The sequence below is a fragment of the Festucalex cinctus genome, chromosome 11 (assembly GCF_051991245.1).
Source record: "Festucalex cinctus isolate MCC-2025b chromosome 11, RoL_Fcin_1.0, whole genome shotgun sequence".
Taxonomy (NCBI): domain Eukaryota; kingdom Metazoa; phylum Chordata; class Actinopteri; order Syngnathiformes; family Syngnathidae; genus Festucalex; species Festucalex cinctus.
The window spans coordinates 28,546,478-28,567,049 of NC_135421.1; the positions used below are offsets into that span (position 1 = coordinate 28,546,478).

The 20,572-nt window shown below is 39.7% G+C and overlaps 1 protein-coding gene across 2 annotated transcripts in view; it reads left to right on the forward strand.

The window, feature by feature from the left end:
* The first annotated feature begins 5,134 nt into the window (after positions 1-5,134).
* The window catches only part of bcl9 (BCL9 transcription coactivator), a 34,978-nt gene continuing 19,540 nt past the window's right edge, over positions 5,135-20,572 (forward strand). The window contains exons 1-2 of one of the 2 annotated variants that reach the window (XM_077536931.1): positions 5,135-5,311; positions 12,498-12,707. The gene's annotated coding sequence lies outside the window, so the exon portion shown is untranslated. The other variant, XM_077536929.1, reaches the window with a different exon arrangement.

Sequence of the window (20,572 nt, forward strand, 5' to 3'; positions counted from 1 at the left end):
TGGCAACAGTGCGCACCAAGATAATCGAGTGAATGACGATTGGCCCGGCTGACGCGCTGCTCGCTGACCTCACTGCTGCACTCAACCAGTCTTTCTGCAACCGCTACGCTGTCAAACCAACTTGTTTTTTTGTTTTTGTTTTTTTTATTCTGACCAACACAACAAGCCTTTATTGCACATCATGGGACCAAAATGATTGGACCACATTCACTTCCTCAGATTATTTTTCATACTATCTGAGTTTTTAAATTTTTTTTTTTTTTTTTTTTATTATTCAACGATCTGTCCTTGAATTTAGTGATGTGAAGGTTATTTTTTGGGGGTTTTTTTTGGTCCTGGCTCCGAATTCAGCAGTCTGTTTACTTGCACGGTATGCATTAGTATGCTCCATATTCATTTGCCAAAAGTAGCATCTTTATCAGCGGAGCGGCGAGACATCCATCCTCCGCGTACCACCATGCAGCAAAAGAGTGTTTATGGAAGCGTTAAATAATGCAGATGGTAATATGATAAGTGAGCAGTCAACGTTGGCGTCTTGCTTTAAAAGAGGGATCGCGAGCAGATGGGCCGAGAGAAGCCTCGCGCGCACGCAAAGCGTCGATTCCATCCAGTGCCATACGTGCGATTGGGATCACGTGACCTGGATGTGGATTGCGGCATTTTCAGACGTGTCGTTAAAAGTCGACGGGGGGGGCGGGAGCGTCCGCCACGCACGGCTTTGCTTGTCTTGCATGCCTAATGCGACCCAGTGTGGGAATTCTGCCAGTCTTCTGTTCCACCAAATCATGCATACATGCACATACAACTATTTGCGTGTATGTGTCTGAGAGAGGGAGGGCAGAGCGTCGTGGTTGTGTCTCTGATCTTTACTAAGCGTGCACAAACATGTCCAACGTAGTCTGTGGTCTGCTTGTCGTAAGTCGCAAATATGCAGCACAAATCCCGAGATTTGTCATGCCCAAAAATACTCGCCGTGATAAATGAACGGCTCCGCTAAGAAAAGGGCCATTAGATACGCTATCGCAGTATACGCGGTGCGGGTTCATAGGAAAACGATTCGTGGGTCACCAAGCACTTAAGGTAGGCTACAGTTGAGAAAAATGCATGACTTCCATGTGACGCATTGGGAAACTACACAACTGAAATACAATGTTATTCAACACCATGGTTTTGCTTCGTTTTTTTTGTTGAGAAAATTCCCATGTGTCCTACCAACCAATTGAAAATGGGCATGTGCCATTCAAATTCACATGGGGTTACTCAGTGCGAGAGAGAATTTGTGGGGGGAAAAAAATCATGTGCAGGCACAACTCAGATCTAATTGGGGCCCCAAACTGGGGCCAGAAAAAAACTGTTGTTTGGGTGCGGCCGGACTTTTGGACAACCTGTGAAGTGCGCAGGCTCGCTCAATAATGTCGCAACACGTCCCCATGCGCAAAACGGGGCGCCCCAAGGATGATCGGGCCCTATGTACAGTGCGTGATCTACTCCAGGGAGGGGAGGCCATGCATATGCGCCCCTAAGACCAAAGGAAACTAGGTAAATGTCATTTTTTTTCTGTGGTCACTTGTTGCTAGGCAGACTTTATGGGGCAAAACTTTAGGCACGGGCATTAACTCATTTTTCTTTCATTTTATGGTGTCGTTTGGAGGCCTGCTATGACCCATGATCCAAATGTACAATAACCTAATATTACATGCACAACAAATTGATGAACAACTACAGTAGTTTTGAAATCATAAGGCAGTAAAATCTGTTTTTTCAAATATTACTTTTTTTTAATGCTTTCAATATCTCATATCTAAAAGTGAAGACAATTTTCACTTTTGTTATTTTACCAGGAAATCTGAAGTCGTAATTTGATTTCGTGGGCTACATAAAATGATGTGGCGGACCGGATCTGGCCCCAGGCCCTTGAGTTTCAGACCCGTGTTATAGACCAGTGAAAAAAAAAAAACTTATACAGTATGTGGTTCTTGTTGACTCTGTAAGTCTGTATATTATATAGAATTTCCATGTTGCAGACTTTGTCTGGTAAAGTCATGTGTGCCCCACAGATGAGTGAAAAATGGATATATTACTGTATGCTTTTCACACTCACTTGTTAAAGTTATATTTGATCACTTGTTGCTAGGCGGAATTTGTGGTAAAAATTCGGTGTGCCCCTCAGATAAACAAAAAACTGCATATATGCCATTCACGCTTGTTTTGTAAATTCAGTTACATTTCCTTATGGTCACTTGTTGCTAGGCAGACATCATGGGGCAAAATCGTATTTGCCCTACACACCAATCAGAAATGTGTATATGCCATTCTGGTTCACTTGGTAATTTGATCCAATTTTCATGTGTTCACTTATTGCTAAGCTTTGTGGGGCAAAATTCAGTGTGCCCCATGAACGAAATAATACATAATATAAACTTTCACTCTCAGTTGGTGAAGTACTTTATATTAGGTCATTAGGTCAAGTTGTGGGGAAAAATTGTGTAGCCAACAGATCGATGAGAAGAAGAAAAAAAAAAGATATACAGTATGCTATTCATGCTAATTTGGTAAATTAGAATAAATTTCCATGTGGTCACTAGTTGTTTGACAGGATTTGTGGGGAAAACGTTTGTCCCAATAATTAAAATGAATTATCATCATTCATACTCTTTTGATAAATAAAATATCCATCTGGTCACTTGTTGCCAGGCAAGTTGTATATTAATTCGAATTCATTTGGCACTTGCATGACTGTCAGTCTGTCGCTGCTAAAATGTTACAAAACACTGATAGATTTTATGATTTTAACAGTTTAACCCTGACATGGATTATATTTGTAGAATTTTGTGTTTCATTATTTCCTATGGGAAAAAAAAACGTAATTCATCATATTTCATTCATATCACAGGTTTGCGTTTCATAGAAGCAAAAGCAGCAGGCATCAAACGGCACATTGTCAACATGAATGTCCTGTCGTTTGCGAAAACGTCTTTTTTTTTCTTCTTTTTTTTTTATAATAACTTTGAAAGCCCTTCGAGACTTATCACAACACACACATTCACGCGTGCGTATACAATGAGGCCATCTTAATAGTGTGTACACTTAAATAGCAATTAATTCAATCCCCAGTCGTCCTGATTATACATTTGGGTTACATTTGAAATGTATCTTGATGAATAATTGAGGAGCACCGCTCTCACGTTGCATGTCTTTAATGTTTCACTCTTCCTCGGAGGCTTGCGATAGTTGCTCGTGCGCGTGCGCGTGCGCGAGTGAGGGGGCGGGCTGACGCTGCGCCACAAGTGATATGATTTGTCAAGTGGCTGCGGTCTATTTTTAAAATTCCAAAATGTCATTAAGTTACTTTGCTCAGCGGGAACATTAAAGTGCATAGCAGTGAACGACTCTCATTTAATGGAATGATGAAAAACAAAAATCCACAATCTGTTCTCCCACGCTCTTGATCATATTGTAATATTGTCACTTTAGCACGCCATTAATTAAAGTTGTACTAATCTATACTAATTATGACAATTTCTTACGGTCATCACTATTTATTACGATGCATGATTGCCACACAACATTCCATGAATTCCAAATGATAATGGGTTTACTGTACATGAAAAATAAGTTTCAAAATATCATTACACAGTGTTCAACTTATTTTGATCACGATGTTATGCCTTATGCGTTACCATGATATATGGTGATTCACTTATTTTTTACACTTGTATGATAGTGAAAAATGCTAAAAACTTAATCTCAGGTTTGTTTTTTTATGTGTCACAGTTTGACCCAGTAATTATTGAGGGAGCCAGGAAGAGTTACAACACATGACATCATCAAGGCTGGGAAACTACAAACTATCCCGGAGGGGAGGAGTTAAAAAAAAAAAAAAAAAAAAAAGTAGACCACATGATCTGTTGAAACGTTGCTGCCATATTGCATTGTGGGCAATGTATGGCTCTTAAATGAGTTTGTAATGATGAGTAGAAAACGTCCAACTAGAAATATCATCATAGAGCCCTGAAAATCTTTCAATTTAAACCATTGTTTAATTAAATGTACACAATATTTTATTTTAGGGATACAATTATATTCACCAAACTTGTAGTTAAACAAATAACCCTTTAACAGCATACTTTAAAATACATGATGGATGAATGGGTGGATATAATAAAGCTAAAAAGCAACAACCTACTATTAAATATGGAAATAAATTAATTTTGATTGCATTTTAATTGAATACAGATGCACCAACGTCGTGCAAAATGGTGAGCCCATATGCGTATTTACAAAAAAAGTTAATTGACCATGTTTCAAAAAGTAAAATAAAAGTAAAAATATTCAAATGTTCAAATGTTTGAATTGATTGCAGAGATGCCAACATACTTAGAGATAGTATAGCATCCAATAAAAACAAACTTAAAATTATTAATATTACTTTATATGAAGAAAAAAATATATACATTAATATAATAGAGGAATAAATTGTGTTTGCATTTGAATTGATTTGAGATATGCCATAGTATATAGGGACAATGACATCTAAACGCATTAGCATATTAAATAATAAATTATAGGCTATATTTTGTATACGGTAGTAAAAAATAATAATAAGAATAATAATACAAAATAATGGCTTCCATTTAAATGATTGCAGGAACATCAAGTAACATCCGAACAGATATTTAATAAAATAACACGTTCCAAAAAAATAAATAAATAAATACAAAATATATATATATATATATATATATATATATATATATATATATATATATATATATATATATATATATATATATATATATATATATATATATATATATATATATATATAATTAGTGACGTCATCCATCCATCATCCATAGACGATGATGTCCGTCGCGTTTCCATACTGGGAACTTAGGAAGTCTGTCGCAAAAACTGACAGAACTCCCCCAACCCGGAAATTAACTACTAAAATATGAATTCGTTGTTTATCCAGGTGTTCTGGTGAATGTTTATTTGATTAATTTGTTTAGGGAATGCGCACACTAGTGTGCCTCTACTGTCCGATGGCAGCCTCACTGGCACACAGACCTGACCTAGAATTGCTACTTAGAATTCGGAGCAAACCATTTGAGCGCAACGGAGAGGGGTGCTCCCGTCGGCGGTAGTGCTAGTAGACCGACGTCAGGAAATTTTGACTGGGACGCAATGGAGTAGGACCATTGGAAAACTCGGGTGAAGGGGGGGGGAGACGTGTTTGTATTTTATTATGGTGCCGCGACCATGTTGTGATTTTGGCATGCCGGGAAGAAGGAGGAATTAAAAGTCCCAGGTGAGTGTCATGTTTTTGGTGGCCCTCGACCAATCCAGGTGGACAAGAAAAGAGAAAAGTATCGCCAGTGTATAAGGCACACTTCGCCTCCTGGCAACGGGGCACACGCGGGGTCCTCCTCCCGGGGACAGCTCACTCCGGTATCCGTCCGTCTCCCTCCCGAACGACACCCCCTCCCCACCCACCCACCCGAAGGCTCTTCGGCTGCTGGCTAGCGAAGCCCCGCGTCGCGTCCACAGCCGTGGCGGACAACCGAGGCGCTCATTTTCCACGTTACAGAAGCCCCATTTTTTTTTTTTCGCCTCCACTCCCCCTCCTCCTCCTCCCATTCCCACCAAGCAACCAGCGCGACAAAAGCGGATTATTCACGATGGTCTCGGCATGGCGCAAAAGCCGCGGAGAAATGCTGTTTTTTTAGCCGCCGACAGCGGAGGACCGCCCGAGCTTGTTGGTGAAAATGGAAAAAAAAGGATACAATGCCCGCTGCGCGTGTTGTGCATTCCACGGGAGCTCCGCGGACGTGGGGTATTGTATTTTTTTGTCTCATTCAAAAAAAAAATTATATATATATATATATATATTGCTCTTTGGTGTGATTTGTACACGGCAGCGGTGAGAGATTATAAAGGCCTTGAGCCTTCTCATCTTAATTGTTACATTGTTAACGGAGCTAGCATAACTTGAACAACGCACGCCCGCCGACCGAGGGCCCTCACATTGGGGGGCTTTTTCTTTATGAAGCCACGGCGACACCGCGAAGGCACCTCTCCGCGTTGCGTTTGCGGCCGGGCGAGACGTTCGTTGTTCTCTCCGTCCACTGGCCTCCCTCTTCGGGGAAGACTTTGTTTGCGCTGGCCGAGAGGCTCCATGAATGCTCAAGTCCTCCTTCCACCCCCACCCCCCACAATCACCCCCACCACAGCAGCAGCTCTGTGGTGAAACAGGAACAACTTCTTTTTTTAGAAGAAAAATGGGAGAGAAAAAAAAAAAAAGTTCCTGGAGTTTTTCAAGCGCCATTGGGCTTGACTTTTTTTTTTTTTTTTTTTTTTTGTGTCCACCAGGAGTTGTCCAAGTGGGGCGCTGAGATTCAATGGGGAGGTGGGGGAGTCTCGATTCTCGAGACGCAGGACTGATGCGTAGCCGATGTGTGCTTTAAGTTTATTTATAGTTTGGGGTTTGTAGCCCTGTGTGTGTATTTTAGGAGGCAGTTTGTGAGGAACTTTGTGCGTCTTTGTGCTGTGTCACACACACTTGAAACACGCCAAAGTGTGTGTGTGTGTAGCTTTGTTTTTATTGGACCGGAGCCACAGGTTCTTGTAGTGTTAGCATACTTTTTTTCTGGTGTCCACAGACTGCAATAGTCTATATTTTCAATTTGGTCTTTTTTTCTTTTTTTTTTGACCACTTAAAGTCTTGTTTTGTTTCACATTTCTCGCATTCTGGGTGATGCTCTTTTCAGGTTGGTCCAGTTATCGTCTTTTATCATCCACAACTAAACGATGCTAAAGCTAGTTAGCTTCCAAGAAGATACCATCCACAAGTTCTTAAGAGTTTCAGCACATTTCGAAATGTCCCTTTTTGTCACGTGTTGCCTAATAAGCATACATCAGAATTGAAATTGACCTTCATAACGTGTAGCCATGATATTTTGAGCACATCTTGTCGGTTAATACAGAACGAATCTGTACACTATCCACAAGTTTATCTATCTTTAGCAAACTTCAAAATGCTCCCCATTTAGCCTGGAGTTTTTTTGTCTTTGTAAGGGTAAAGCTTTAAGTTTGATCATATCAACAAGTGCTTAAAAGTGTCAGCACACTTAAGCTCCCCTTATCATATTGTCTTATAAAAATACATTGGCAGTGGAATTCAAATTTATATTGTGTAGCTGTGACATACCGATTTATCAGAATATGCAACCTGTGCAGCCAGGAGGTTAAAGTTTTAGCCGAAGATGAGCAAATCCATCAATACAATGTCCTGTCATTGACGGATGTCCACCTTTTCGGCGAATGCGCCTACATTTTTGACAAGCGCTTTATTATACGAAGCCTCATAAAAAAATACTCGGACTGAGCACCAACTGTAGCAGGTTTTTGCCCGTCAATCAGGGTCAGTACAGACGCTCCTTTTTAGGGGTGCACCGATCACAATTTTCCAGCCGATCACCGATCCCCAATCTTTTAAAAAGTCTGACCTGCCGATCCCGATTTTTGCCGATACCGATTTTTTTCATGTAAAGCAGCTTATATTTTCAGTGTTCCAGTCTTGTTTCATTGGAAAACAATGAACAACATTGGCGAAATAATACAAATGGGTTGTTTTAACTGCACATGAAGTAGTTCTATCAAATAAAAATACAAATCCTTTTAGTCCTCTCAGCAGAAGAGGCTTTTTTCAGACCTCTGAGGAGGGAGATGAGATTGGTGGAAAAGATCAGTTTATTTTTCAGGGATCGGCCGATCACCGATCTTCCAAAATTAAGGAAATCGGGGCCGATAAATCGGCTGGCCGATCGATCGGTGCACCCCTACTCCTTTTCACTCCATGTATTTTCATGAGGTTGCACGTCGTAAAGCAAAAGCACTCACCGAAAATGCGGAAGCACCCGCCAAAAGGTGGGCATCCGTCAATGACGGGCCGTTGTATTGACAGATTTTAGTTTTAGCAAATCATGTTCCTCTTGTCTTTTGTTACCTTGAATGGAATTCAAATTCTTTAGGAGTATGCAGTAAACGCCCGCTATATCATGTTACTTCAGTTTTCGCGATACTGCTATATCACAGGTGTATTTATTCTTGTCAGTGTTATTACATCCACCCATTCTCTGTATCCCTTGACTAGGGTTGCAGGCATACTGGTTCCTCTCCCATCTGACTTTGGGCAAGAGATGGGGCTGATTGCTTTATGCATCATTTTTAAGCTGTTCTAAGTTAAACCAAAAAACAAATATGGGCCCATTGTCAACCAAAGCTAAAGATGCTAAAGCTGTCAATTTGGCACAATCCAATCATTCTTAAAGTTAAACTACATTTAGACATATGTTCTTATCATTTGTTGGTGTAACATTTTGAGCATTGATTATTGGTTAAAATGGAAAACCTGAACCTTGTGTCACCCAAAGCTAAATGTGCTAAAGATAACTTTCAATAGGACACTATTTGCAAATTATAGTTTTAGCACACTTTTAAACACACCTTCTCGACATTGGATATCTTAAGTATACTAATGTGATAGATTTAACATTTATAAGGTCTAGATGTGACATTTTGAGCTATTATTGTCCATTAAAATAGCAAATGGACAACTCCGAACGGCCGTGCATTTCTGATATTTCCTCAATGCAACGCTTCCCTTTGCACGATGAAAATAAACGGCATATTTTATTGCTTGTGACTAGCATACAAACCGGGCTGATTGTTATAGTAGTCGAATTACATTTTGTCACATTAAAGAAAAAAAAAATCCTCACAATTCAAATTACAACTATTTAAAGCCCAATGCTTTTCAGTCAGCGGAGAGTTTCCTTTCTCCGTGTAAGACTGCCATTTTGACTGACGTAAACTCGGAATTGCCCATACAAACGTTGTCATCCTAAATTATGAATGCTAGAATAATAGAGTTGAAGTACTGTATTTGAGCTTTAGATGTGGCATTTTTGGCCTATGATTGTGATTACAACCATTTTATGTGCTTTCCGGATAGCATATCTGGACCCTATTCACTGAGGGTGCTAAATGCTAAAGTTAGTTTTCAATTCAACACTTTCCACAGCTTCTTATGAAGTTTTAGTACCTAGTTAGAGCTGGCTACATGAATTGACAGTAGAATATCATTAAAATTATCCTGTGGGGGATAATCTCTGGCTTCATTTTATGCCTCTAATTTCATTTGAATTATTATTTTAAAACACACCACATCTCGACAAGAATAGTCTATAATAGACCAGAGACAGAAAGACCTGACCGAGGGGCGTTGCCAATCATTTTCCGTCCCAGCAGCCTCACTTTCCTTGGTTGGATTATTTACCTTCAGTTCGCACCGAAAGTTAAAAAGAAGGAATTGGACAGCACTTGAAACTAAACAAGCGTAACATCACAACACTTCATCATGAATAGGTCATGCTAGCAAATGTATGTTCCTACAGTTCATGTTCATGACGGTGAGGAGTGAAAGTCAAATCTTGCTAACATTTTGGATACAAACGACATGATAATACAAACTTAGATGGTGACCGTGTAGACTGATATTTCTGCGGTTATTTCCATTAAGAGCGGCTTTTAGATTTGGAGAGGTTAAAATAGCAAATCTGTGCTACCCACAACTAAATGCTGCGAGGCACGAGCGACCTTTCACTTGGATACGCAACAGGTTCCTTTTTCGAATCTTAACATGTCTCCTTCATCTTTTTTTCTGCCTTATAAAGCATCCTGATTAAAGGGAATTGATTGACATAAAAGGCACAGACATGACTATTATTGTCACTAAGCATATTATGTAGAGGATAAGATGCCACATATGGCAGCTAAGTATGCTAAAGCTAGTTTTCCTTGTTTTGTTCCCTTCCAAAGTGTTCACAGGTAATGGAATTTAGTGTGACCTTTATAGCTATTATAGGTTATGAGCACTTTTTTTTTTTTTTGGCTTATTGTAGTGGTTAAAATTGGCAGATAGGTAGCTCAGCATCAACCACAGCAAAACCTGTTTAAGAATGTGTGTAACCACATGTTCTTGTGTCCTTAGGTAATTGTGTTGTCTTCTAAACGCCTACGGGTAATGGAATTTAGATTACTAAGGTGTGTGCGCACACGTGGTTGCATGTGTGAGACATTAGTAATAATAATAATGATAATAATAATTGGCTGCAGAAAATGATGGAAAAGTACGTGATCGGTATATGTGTATTAAATTATCAGTGCCTTTTATTGCCGGTCACAAAAAAACGAATTCACAGCTTGTACTTTGCAGTCTGAATCCAAATAGTGACCAGCTTCTGTACAGTGTAGCGTCCCTTCACCCTTATTAACTTAATACAGCATGTGACAGACCGAACTAGTAACTGAATCATATCTGGGATGTCAATTTGAAACTTTTTTTTTTTTTTTTTTTTTTTTTTTTTAAATAAACAGCGTAGACTGTTATTTGAATCTGCGTAATCAATTAATTGAAAAATGATTGTCAGGTTAATCTATTAGTAAAAAAAAATGGTTAGTGCAGCTCTTAAAAAAAAAACAAAAAAACAAAAAAAAACTGTGACTTGTAACTCTTTTAGGGGAAAGTTGCTATGAACTTAGCACTTAAAGTACATGTGCATTCATTTTTCAGTTAAAAATAAATACAAAAACACTGTACAACCTGTTGATATTTTTTTTATCTGGTTTATTGACGTGACATAAAATTGATCGATAATTATAGGCCACTGATATTATCGGCATCCTTAATTCCAAATTTTCCAACCTTGGATGTGTTCAGATTTTGAGGTATCACCATACGTATCAGGATTTTGCTCAAAACATTTGTATTTTCAAATTTTGAAAAAAACATTTGTCACCCAAATCTACTACCCAAGAAAGTTTCCTTTGTGACATTTTGTTACATTCGTAGACAGAATTAGGTATATTTAATTGAATTTAAGTGTGCGCCCTTTTTGTGCCACCGAAGAAAGCATTTTATGGACTATTGTGTATGCGCTGTCCACGCTTGGTTTCCATGCACACAAGGCACACGTTCTTATTTGAAGACTGAGGGCCCCCTCAATTGCTAAGCAACACCGCTGTCTGCTTGCATCATTTATTTATGTGATGCACACAGGTTCTTATTTATCTCTTCTTCCAATTCGACACTGTCGTCTTTTCATTATAGCGACCTGTCAAATGTTTGTTGGCAATAAACCGGTACCCGTCCCGTGAGGCCGGTCGGCTTCCGATTTGGTTGACTTTCAAAATAAAATTTCCAGTTGCGATGAACTGTGTCAGGAATTTTACTCATTCACTCCCAGCCATTTTCACAGAAGCAGTCCCGTTCGCTCCCGGCTGTTTTACTGGATTTTGACTGATTTTGCAAGGACCACAGAATATTGTGTTGTATTGCTATAAACGCATGGAACCTATCAAAAGAAAGATTAAAGTCTCTTCTTTCATCAGGGAAAAAAAGTATGTTTCTATCTGTTTCCGTTTTGCAGTAATTAACATTAGAAGAGAGCTAAGTTTCATCAGTTTTCGCAAATCTATGCAAGTAATTGAGCTTTTTTTTCTACATGGCCCTGGTTGATTTCCTTTGATCTGCTGCCACCTGCTGGCCGTTTGTGTAATAACTACCATTTCTGCAACCATTCTTTGCAGTTGAGAGGCTGCGTCAAAGCCTTCTGTATGTTCTAGCATAAAAAATACAAAACAAAAAAAACGTATAAATACGTCTTTGGGACACTTAGAGCATTAAAAAAAAACGTATTTATACATTATTGGGAGTAAATGAGTTAAGAGGTCCGTGGTCGACAACGGTCTGATATATAACATTTTGAGGTTGCAATGGCACACTAACTAGTTTGTGCAATAGCTTAAGAATTTTTTTTTTTTTTACATTGCGGCTATAGGAACGGAACTCAACGTAGCAGGCTCCATCTTTATCCGGACAGCATAACAAACAGATGGATGCAAATGTGCTTGCGTTAGTCACAGAACAACCAAACTGAAGTCTTTTTTTTTTTTTTTCCCACCCAAAAAATGGTGAATACCGGCTCCTGCTGAGAGTCCTGTATCAAGCGAAGGAGAATTGAACACAAATAGGAAGCAGAAACCTCCCAAAATAAAACGGGCAGCAGCGCGAAAGGTGGCTTACCAGAAGCAACACTTCATGACTCCTGACGATCATCTCTTGAGTAGCGTGATACCAAAACAAAAATTCCCGTCTTTTTAAGACGCTTGACCTTTGAGGTATCTCTGTATACAAGATGGAGCACATGTAACCTGTCACAGGCTTTTCGTGTGGTCCCTCATCGCTTGAAGTTTAAATAAGTGTTTGGTTGGAAAAGGAGCGTAAACAGTCGGTGACCTAAAACTTTGCACCGCTTGTATGTTTGCTCCGTGTTGTCATGTCAACACGGGCGGACTGAGTGCTTTTCCTTGCCGCTGCGCTTGTTTGCTCGTCACCCGGTGAAGCAAAGTTTCTCTCTCCCTGTGTGTTGCAGGTGTGAATGACTTGTGGCTGTAGGGTGTCGTGAGTGGGCCAGCTTCCTGCAAGTGTACACGCTCGCGCGCGCACACGCTCACACACAGCCTCCGGGGGGGAGGGGGCTGACTGCGAGGGCTCCGGTGGAGAGCACACATCAGTGCCCAGGAGACCCGAGGCCTGGTCTTCCATATGAGGCCCTGCTCGAGGGGCAGGGGGGGCTTCTGAGGTAAGTCCGACTTGACTCTGCTGCTCTCTTTTTATCCCATTGAAATACACCTATTTTTTTTCCTCCATCTTTTTTGAGAAACTACAATAACATTTTTTTATTATTATTATTATTATTAGTATTATTATTTTTTATTCTTAAGGTTAGAACATAAAATCAAACTAAAAATGCCTAATGGGAAGTAGTGGTGGAATTAATCACTTCCACGGTGCATGCCACTATAATAAATCCTTTTAATAACTGTACAGACAATGTTTGAATAACATTCTTTGCTGTTACAATAATAAGTTTGCTGCTGTATAGTAAAATTGTGTAATCACCCTAAACTCTGCCACACATGGGGGTGAAGATTACAGCTTTTGCTTGGGTAGCGTCTTAAAAAAAACACAGCTTGTTTTCTGTTCTTTTTTCTTTCTTTTTTTTCAGTCAGTTTGATCATATTTTACTGAATAGCCATAACAGAGAAGTTTCTATTTTTTTTGTCATCTTAAAATTATGGTACCTTATGTGGTGGTATCTCAAAGAGACAAAAGCAAAAGACAATAATAGTGCATGGGCATTTGTGGACCCCTTTCATGGTGCCCAAGATCACCTTAGAACAGTACGGTAATAAAACTGTAACGATAATTAGGAATGCCATAAAAGAAAGGTCATAAAAATGTGTGAAAGTCACATGACCTATGCAGATTGAGGAGACAGGACTTAAAATTGTGCAGGGAAGTCGATCCCTTAGAGTAACTGTGGAAATTAATTCCTTAGACGAAGTGTATACATTGCTTTTAAAAACTCCAGTCCCAAAATGGGGTAAGCAGGCTAAAGGTACAGTGTGAAGCATTGACTATGTTTACATGACGTCAAAATTCCGGTTAATGTCAAAATTCTGTTTTCTGAAACATTCGGGAAAACCGTTTACATGAAAAAAGTTACTCACGCATGCGTGGTTATTTTGTTCAGTCGGAAAACCGCAATGCACAGATTGGTCATTACGCGGATTGACGTTATTTCCGCTTTTAACTTTCTACGGTCAATATAAGACCTTATATTCATAAATTCATTCATAAAGAGATCGGTTTTCTCCTCATTCTAAAAGTGGGATTATTTGCTTCCTTACTTTTTTTTTGTGTGTGTAACCCTGCTCGATTGTCCTTATCTTCCTCACACTAGTCAACAAAGTGGTGCCGTTGTTTGATAGCTTAACACTTCTATGATGCAACTGTGATGACTGCGGTGCATGTTCTCCCTCTTTTGACATTTATCTGCAAAGGCATCTGTAGCATTGTCGCGATGAGAGGAAGCCCTTGAGTTGCTAATGATTCCACGGGAACGAGGACGTCATAGCTTGCGCTCACTTGGCTCTATCTGCACGTTGTTTGGTCTTATTCTCCCATTTGGACACAATCATGGGACAAAAGTCGGTCATGCTGCTCTTCCTCAAATCTCCGTCCCGCCAGTTTATTTATCTGCTATCTAATCCCCCACGCATGTTAACTGAAAACCGTGGGGAGGTGAAGGACGCTCGGGAAATGGATATTGATGGAAGGCAGCAGAGGATTTATTTTTTCTTCTGTTCATTGGCCTCTCATCTTTCTTTTTGCATTTGTTTGCTCTGTGGGATTTCTAATTAAAACTCCAAAGATTTGTGCTATGTTAGAGGCGGTTTGCGCACTTCCCTACGGAGTGCTTTGTGGGGGGGCTCCTTTCACAGTCGTACAGATAATACATGTAGAAGTGTCTGCTTGCCTACCATATGGATTTTCACTCTCAAGACTCACTTTTTGTTGTTGCCTTTGATCCATGTTAATAACATTAAAATTCAGCAGCACCAGGTCGTACACTTCAGTTATGGTTCAGATCAGTTTAGTCCTGATCAGGCTTCTGTTTACATTTTGTGGTGTGGTACATCATAGCATAGTTTATCAACTACGGTTAATCGTTTTCTACAGTGTTTATCCTCATTCGGGTCACAGCTTCAAGTAACTAGTCTATCAAAATGAAAAGTCAGTCTGGTCTGCTATTTTTTGATCTATACAATGGAAACACCCCATCACCTTTGGGCTAGGTGGAGTAGGAGCCATTTCATTGGAGTTAAAGTTAGTATGGATGACAACACTTTATTATCCATCCATCCATTTTCTTAACCACTTTATTCCTCACAAGGGTCGCGGGGGGGGGGGGTGCTGGAGCCTATCCCAGCTGGCTTCGGGCAGTAGGAGGGGTACACTCTGAACTGGTTGCCAGCCAATTACAGAACACTTTATTAGTTGTTTTTCAAAATGGATGATAAACTGATAAACATTTTAGCTGACAATAAAGCTCATCACTACATAATACAACACTACATTATTGCAGCTTTTGTGACTTTGGGGATTGTTTTAAGGTGCTGTGTTTTTTTTTTTTTAATGTTTAATAGTGTACTATTAAATTTGGCCTTGTCATTAATAACTGGTATGGGAAATGATTCTGATGTTTTTACAAATGTCTAGGTCATGTACCTGTGCATTGTCAAGCTTATGTGCAAGCCCACCTGTTCCAATCCTTGAGGCAATTGTACCATGAATCCAACTGGAATGATCAGAACATCTGCATATGGCTAAAATTAGTCATTGCTGTCTGTACCAAGCGTTGACTATTGGAAGATGTGATGAAAAATGCTACATGTAAATCTTTTTTTGCCTATTCATAACATTATGGGTTATTCCTTGTACTGTTCCCAGTCCTCCCAAATACTTTTCAAGGGGGTAAAAGTAGTTTTGACATCGCTGTGCTGACTAACAAACAAACTGGAGAAAATATAACCTCCTTGGCAGAAGTAATGATCTCAAAATCCGTTAATACAAGCAATGTTTTCCATGGCTCTCCATTTGCCGGTTCACCAAACTTGACTGTCTGACCACATTCACTTATTCAGTGGCCGTGGTCTGACAGATTCAACTTAAATGGTAACGATGCACTTAAAGACTTGGCGTTTCTTTTTAGTGCCCGTTATAATTTTACTTTGTAAACTGGCATAAAAAAAAAACAAGATTAAAAAATGGCCACCTATTTTGTCAAATTAACACATACTGTGCATCAAGAGGCAGAGCAAATCGGCATCAACACACCCTTGTGCTCACACGCACACTTTCATACATACAATATAGTCGCCCATAGTGGTGACTTGCTTGTATGAAAGGCATCAAACTTGAGTTTTGTAATTCAGTGAGGATTTCATTTGATCCAGTACTTTGCTGACCATGATGGAAATATCACCACTTTAAAACACAACAACTGTAAATCACAACATTAAGGGAAAGCGGCCGCATGAGATGTCACTCCAAACAAATGTTTTAGGGCTCTAAGGACCAGCGTGGAGTTGTTTTTATACAGTCGAGCGTGCCACAGTGAACGGTTACATCAATAAGTAAAAAATGTTTTCTAATGGCAGCATTTTGTAGCGTTTTTGTGCAGGTCTCATAGGCCTATTTTCCACCACAAAAAATACACTTCAGTGCAGTTTGTGTTCTTTTTGTAGTTCCATTGTCATCTATTGGTGGTAATTGGAACAAATTATGTATTTAATTGATTTCTCTTGTGTAATTACATCAATGGCTAGGTACAATATGTGCATTGCCCTTTTAACAATTCGTTTATTCATTTTATCTCAGTGGTCTCCATGTTCTTTCTACACCACTTATCTAAATGACCAACTGTTATGAAAAATAATTATTTAGCACATATTAACATAAAGTTTATATTGTATTGTGGACTCCTATATTTTCTTTAACAATGGGCTTTTCATTTCTTGTGAATGAAGCAATATTGAAGTGACCTTGACTGATAAGCCTGGTCAGAACAGACTGATTGCTTTCCTGTCAAGCTGACCCTCCCCTTTCTCCTCTCAAAAAAAAAATAAAAATAAACAAAACCTAACCAGGCTGCATAAAAATCTTCCCATTATAATTTTACTGTGCACATTCTCACAGATCACTTCTTGTAGACTGCTCTGTAAGACTTGTGTATATTTGAAGCCTCAAATATAAAGAAACCCGACAGACAAATTGTTATCCAGACTGTTTTGTTCATCTCGACTAAATACTGAAAATTCCACAACACAACCTTATGGATATACAGTATGGCACCGCTGCCACCCGTTGATTGTTGGTCAACAGAGACTTTTTGTGAAATTGTGACAACCGGAATGAGATGGCAACACGACAAACATGTTTATGTTTTTCACAAACAAAAACTTGTCTTGTAGTAAAGACAATATGTTAAAAAGGAAGAACCCTGGAAGCTGGATGACCTCCGTTTACTGTGTGGTGTGTGTCTTCACCGAAATCGTTGGAGGTTTACACTATCATGCTGCTATGATGTCACACTGTTTGTGAGCCAACTTGCCAGATTATGGTTTACCAAACCAAACCATAGCCTGTAGGGGTGTTAAAAAAAATCGATTCGGCGATATATCGCGATACTACATCGCGCGATTCTCGAATCGATTCAATAATCGGCAGAATCGATTTTTTTTTTTTTTTTTTTTTTGGGATTCACACCTTGAGCATGGAAGAATGTTATATGAACGGAACATTAAGCCTTAATATTTTATTTTAATGCTGTTCAAACATGAAACAGATTACAACCTCTATAAGACTGAAATTTCAGACAAATAAATAATACATTTTCATATAAATCTTACACTCTACAAGCTTACTGATTAGTATTTTCTAAATTTGAATGAAAAAAAATCGCAACAATCGACTTATAAATTCGTATCGGGATTAATCGGTATCGAATCGAATCGTGACCTGTGAATCGTGATACGAATCGAATCGTCAGGTACTAGGCAATTCACACCCCTAATAGCCTGGCTGAACTGAATGAGTTGTACCACTTTGTGGAAACATGACTATACTCATTGAGCGTGATGTCAGCCAAGAGGGGTGGGCTCCGGATCTGCGGGGAAGTGACGGATCAGTCGGAATGCGCGCCCATCCATCATGCTGCTTTCATGTTTCTCTACTGTGATTGACAGTTGTGTGACAAGCAGTGACTTGCCCACCTGCCACCAACAGGAGAGATCTTCTCATGCTTGGCTGTTGTCATGTGGAAGGTCTCGTGGCCTTTGGGATCTTTGCAATAACTGCCCGTTTGATTTCTGTGGGACTCAGTGGGTATAAATAAATTACTCTAAGAATTCTATTGCTTGTTTGGAATTGTATTGTTTATTATTATTCTTACCTTGAAGGAAATGAGACAAAATTGAGTTTACAACATGCAGAAAATTGATGAATTGATTGTTAGTAATTTTCTCCTTTGTTGATCAAGGAAATTTGTGTGAAATGTCCATCCCCAGTTTGTAGACTGGGTTCGGGTCTCATTCCAGTTCATTTTGAAACAATTTTCCACAAAAACAATCAAATGTAATTAATCTGACTGTGGCGACCAATTCAGGGTGTACCCGATCTTTCACCCAAAGTCAGCTCAGATTGCTTCCAGTACACCTGGCGGCTGTGGTATAGAAAGTGAAAGGATGGATGACAATGCCGTTATATAATCTTTAGGAACTCTATTCTATAATGTCAAGAACAATGATGGTTCTCTGATTCATTTATTTGTGTCCAACTTAATTTAGAGGCGTATTTACCCCAAAAATGTACGTTGAACTCTACCATTTAATTTGGATTTACTGCCTAGTACAATTATCTCCTTCCCACCCTCACTTACTTGGCTGTTCACAATTACCATCTTAATGACATGACGTAAACATGGAGTGACTGTCGGTCGATACGGGCACGTTCATACACACGGCGAGCACACCACTTTCCCACTTTTGATTTAATTTGTGGTTTCAAAACTCATCACTCCGCTGAATTAATCAAGCTACCGTCATAAAATCATATTGATCCTTAAGTGCTGATTTGACATGTGTTCCTTAAAGTACTGCATTCATTTTTCATGTGATGACATGAGTCAACTGCAATGCCTTTTGGTGTCCATCTTGATTACGGGTACGGTGTATAAGCGGATAAATGATGGTGGGCAAAATGTGGACTAGAATCAAACGTCTGGCAAATCAACAGGTTCAAATCTTTGTTTTGTCGTTTCATTCTTTTGTTACTGACTGATGACGTCCAAAAGGGTGCCACACCTTCATTTTGTATCACTCACGTCACCGCTAAAACCAGCATGTTTCATCCTGTTTGCTTTTTACTGACTGTGTAGATTCAAGATGTTTATTTACTGTGCAATTACTTCATGGTATAAAAGCGTATATTTGTCGAAAATCGGAATACTAATTAAGAAAATTATTGCAAGTAAGACAATAAATCTGCATTGTCATCACATCCACGTGTGTTGACATGATTGATTGATGGTATGACTTTTTTTAAAATTATTATTATTGTCATTAAATGTACTTAATGATAAATTGCCAACCAGTCTAATTACCACTTCAGTCCTAAGGTTGAGTGACAGCTTTCTTTTATGTTGGAATTGATTATAAACCAGTGTTGCTGTACTATGTTGTTAGCACACTTAGCGTGTGGCTAATGGCAGAGCAGAGATACCATGTTGTCAAAGAGTCTCTGAGGAGAGAAAAGAGCGCAAGTTGGCAAACTCCAAGTTGCAACCATCAAAGCCATAAAGCGGCGGTGCAGTTTTCAGACGTTATTAGGACAAATAAGTACCGACTCGTGGGTGTCGCGGTATGTGTGTAAGCGCGCATATATTTATCTGTGCCTGTATATTTAATTGGGCAGGTCTTAGCCAGTGTGTTTAAAATTCCTCTGGAATGACACACTCTTGCAAACTGGGGTAATTCAGGGACACAGTCTGGCTCTCCAGAGTGGTGGGCTTCATGATGGTGAGGAGGTTGCACATGGCCTGCATTTCTACATTAGCTGGCTTCCTTATTCTCATGGCAGTTGCTTGATAAATAATTTAAAAAAAACACGCGGGGACATAATGGCGAGGGGCAGTAAGGTGCGAGGTGCTCCTATAGTCTCCTCCAGGGTCAAACTGTTTCCATCATTTTAATGTAGGCACGACAACGTAGGCATTTTTGTGTCTTCCAATTTTTGTGGTCGACTTAAAGTTAGCAAACTGTTTGAGCTCAAGTTCTTATATAGTGGGGGAGGGGAGACCAATTCCAGACCTCCATTTTAGCCACAGTCCAAAAATTAGGAAATGGTGAGAAACAGTTAAACGCTATACCTACACCACTTGGTACTCAAACCAAACTTCTGTCTTTGCCCATTTTTTTTTTCAGCAGTATCTTCAAACATGTAAAATGTGTTTCGAAACAAATCTTTGATTTCACTTTACAGGGACTGTAATTGATGAGTTTCCTAATTGCACTTCCCCAGGGACGTTTGCATGTGGCACTCCCAGACATTAAGGTGGTTTAAACAAAGCTTCTCCGCCCACTGCTTTAAGTAACGCTGCATTTTGTAGTGCGATCAGTCGGAAGGTCAACTGTTTGCATTGCATTTTAATGCACATAAATAAGCCATGATACAAGGGAATTCCCCGGCCCTCTTGCGCAGAGTGGCTTAACCCGAGTGCTGTTTCCGATGGCTCATATTTGATGCTTCGTTGTGATTTGATATACGCTGAATCAAAAACATTAACCTAAATGAATTAGGTAGCGGCGCTATGAATGTAAACTATTGACTCATGCTTCCAAGAGGTCTGCAGAGTCCCTAATGGGACTGGCTGTTGGGCTTTCCCACAATGCTTTTAGCCACCGGGAGACATCCTTCCAGCATGAGCGAGGGGAGGAATGTGGTTGGAGTGTGGGAGCAACTGTGAGGAAGGAGGGAGGGAGGGAGGGAGGGAGCACGGTCAAGCGACAGGAGGCAAGTACGGGTCTGATGAGGGGGCAGGGA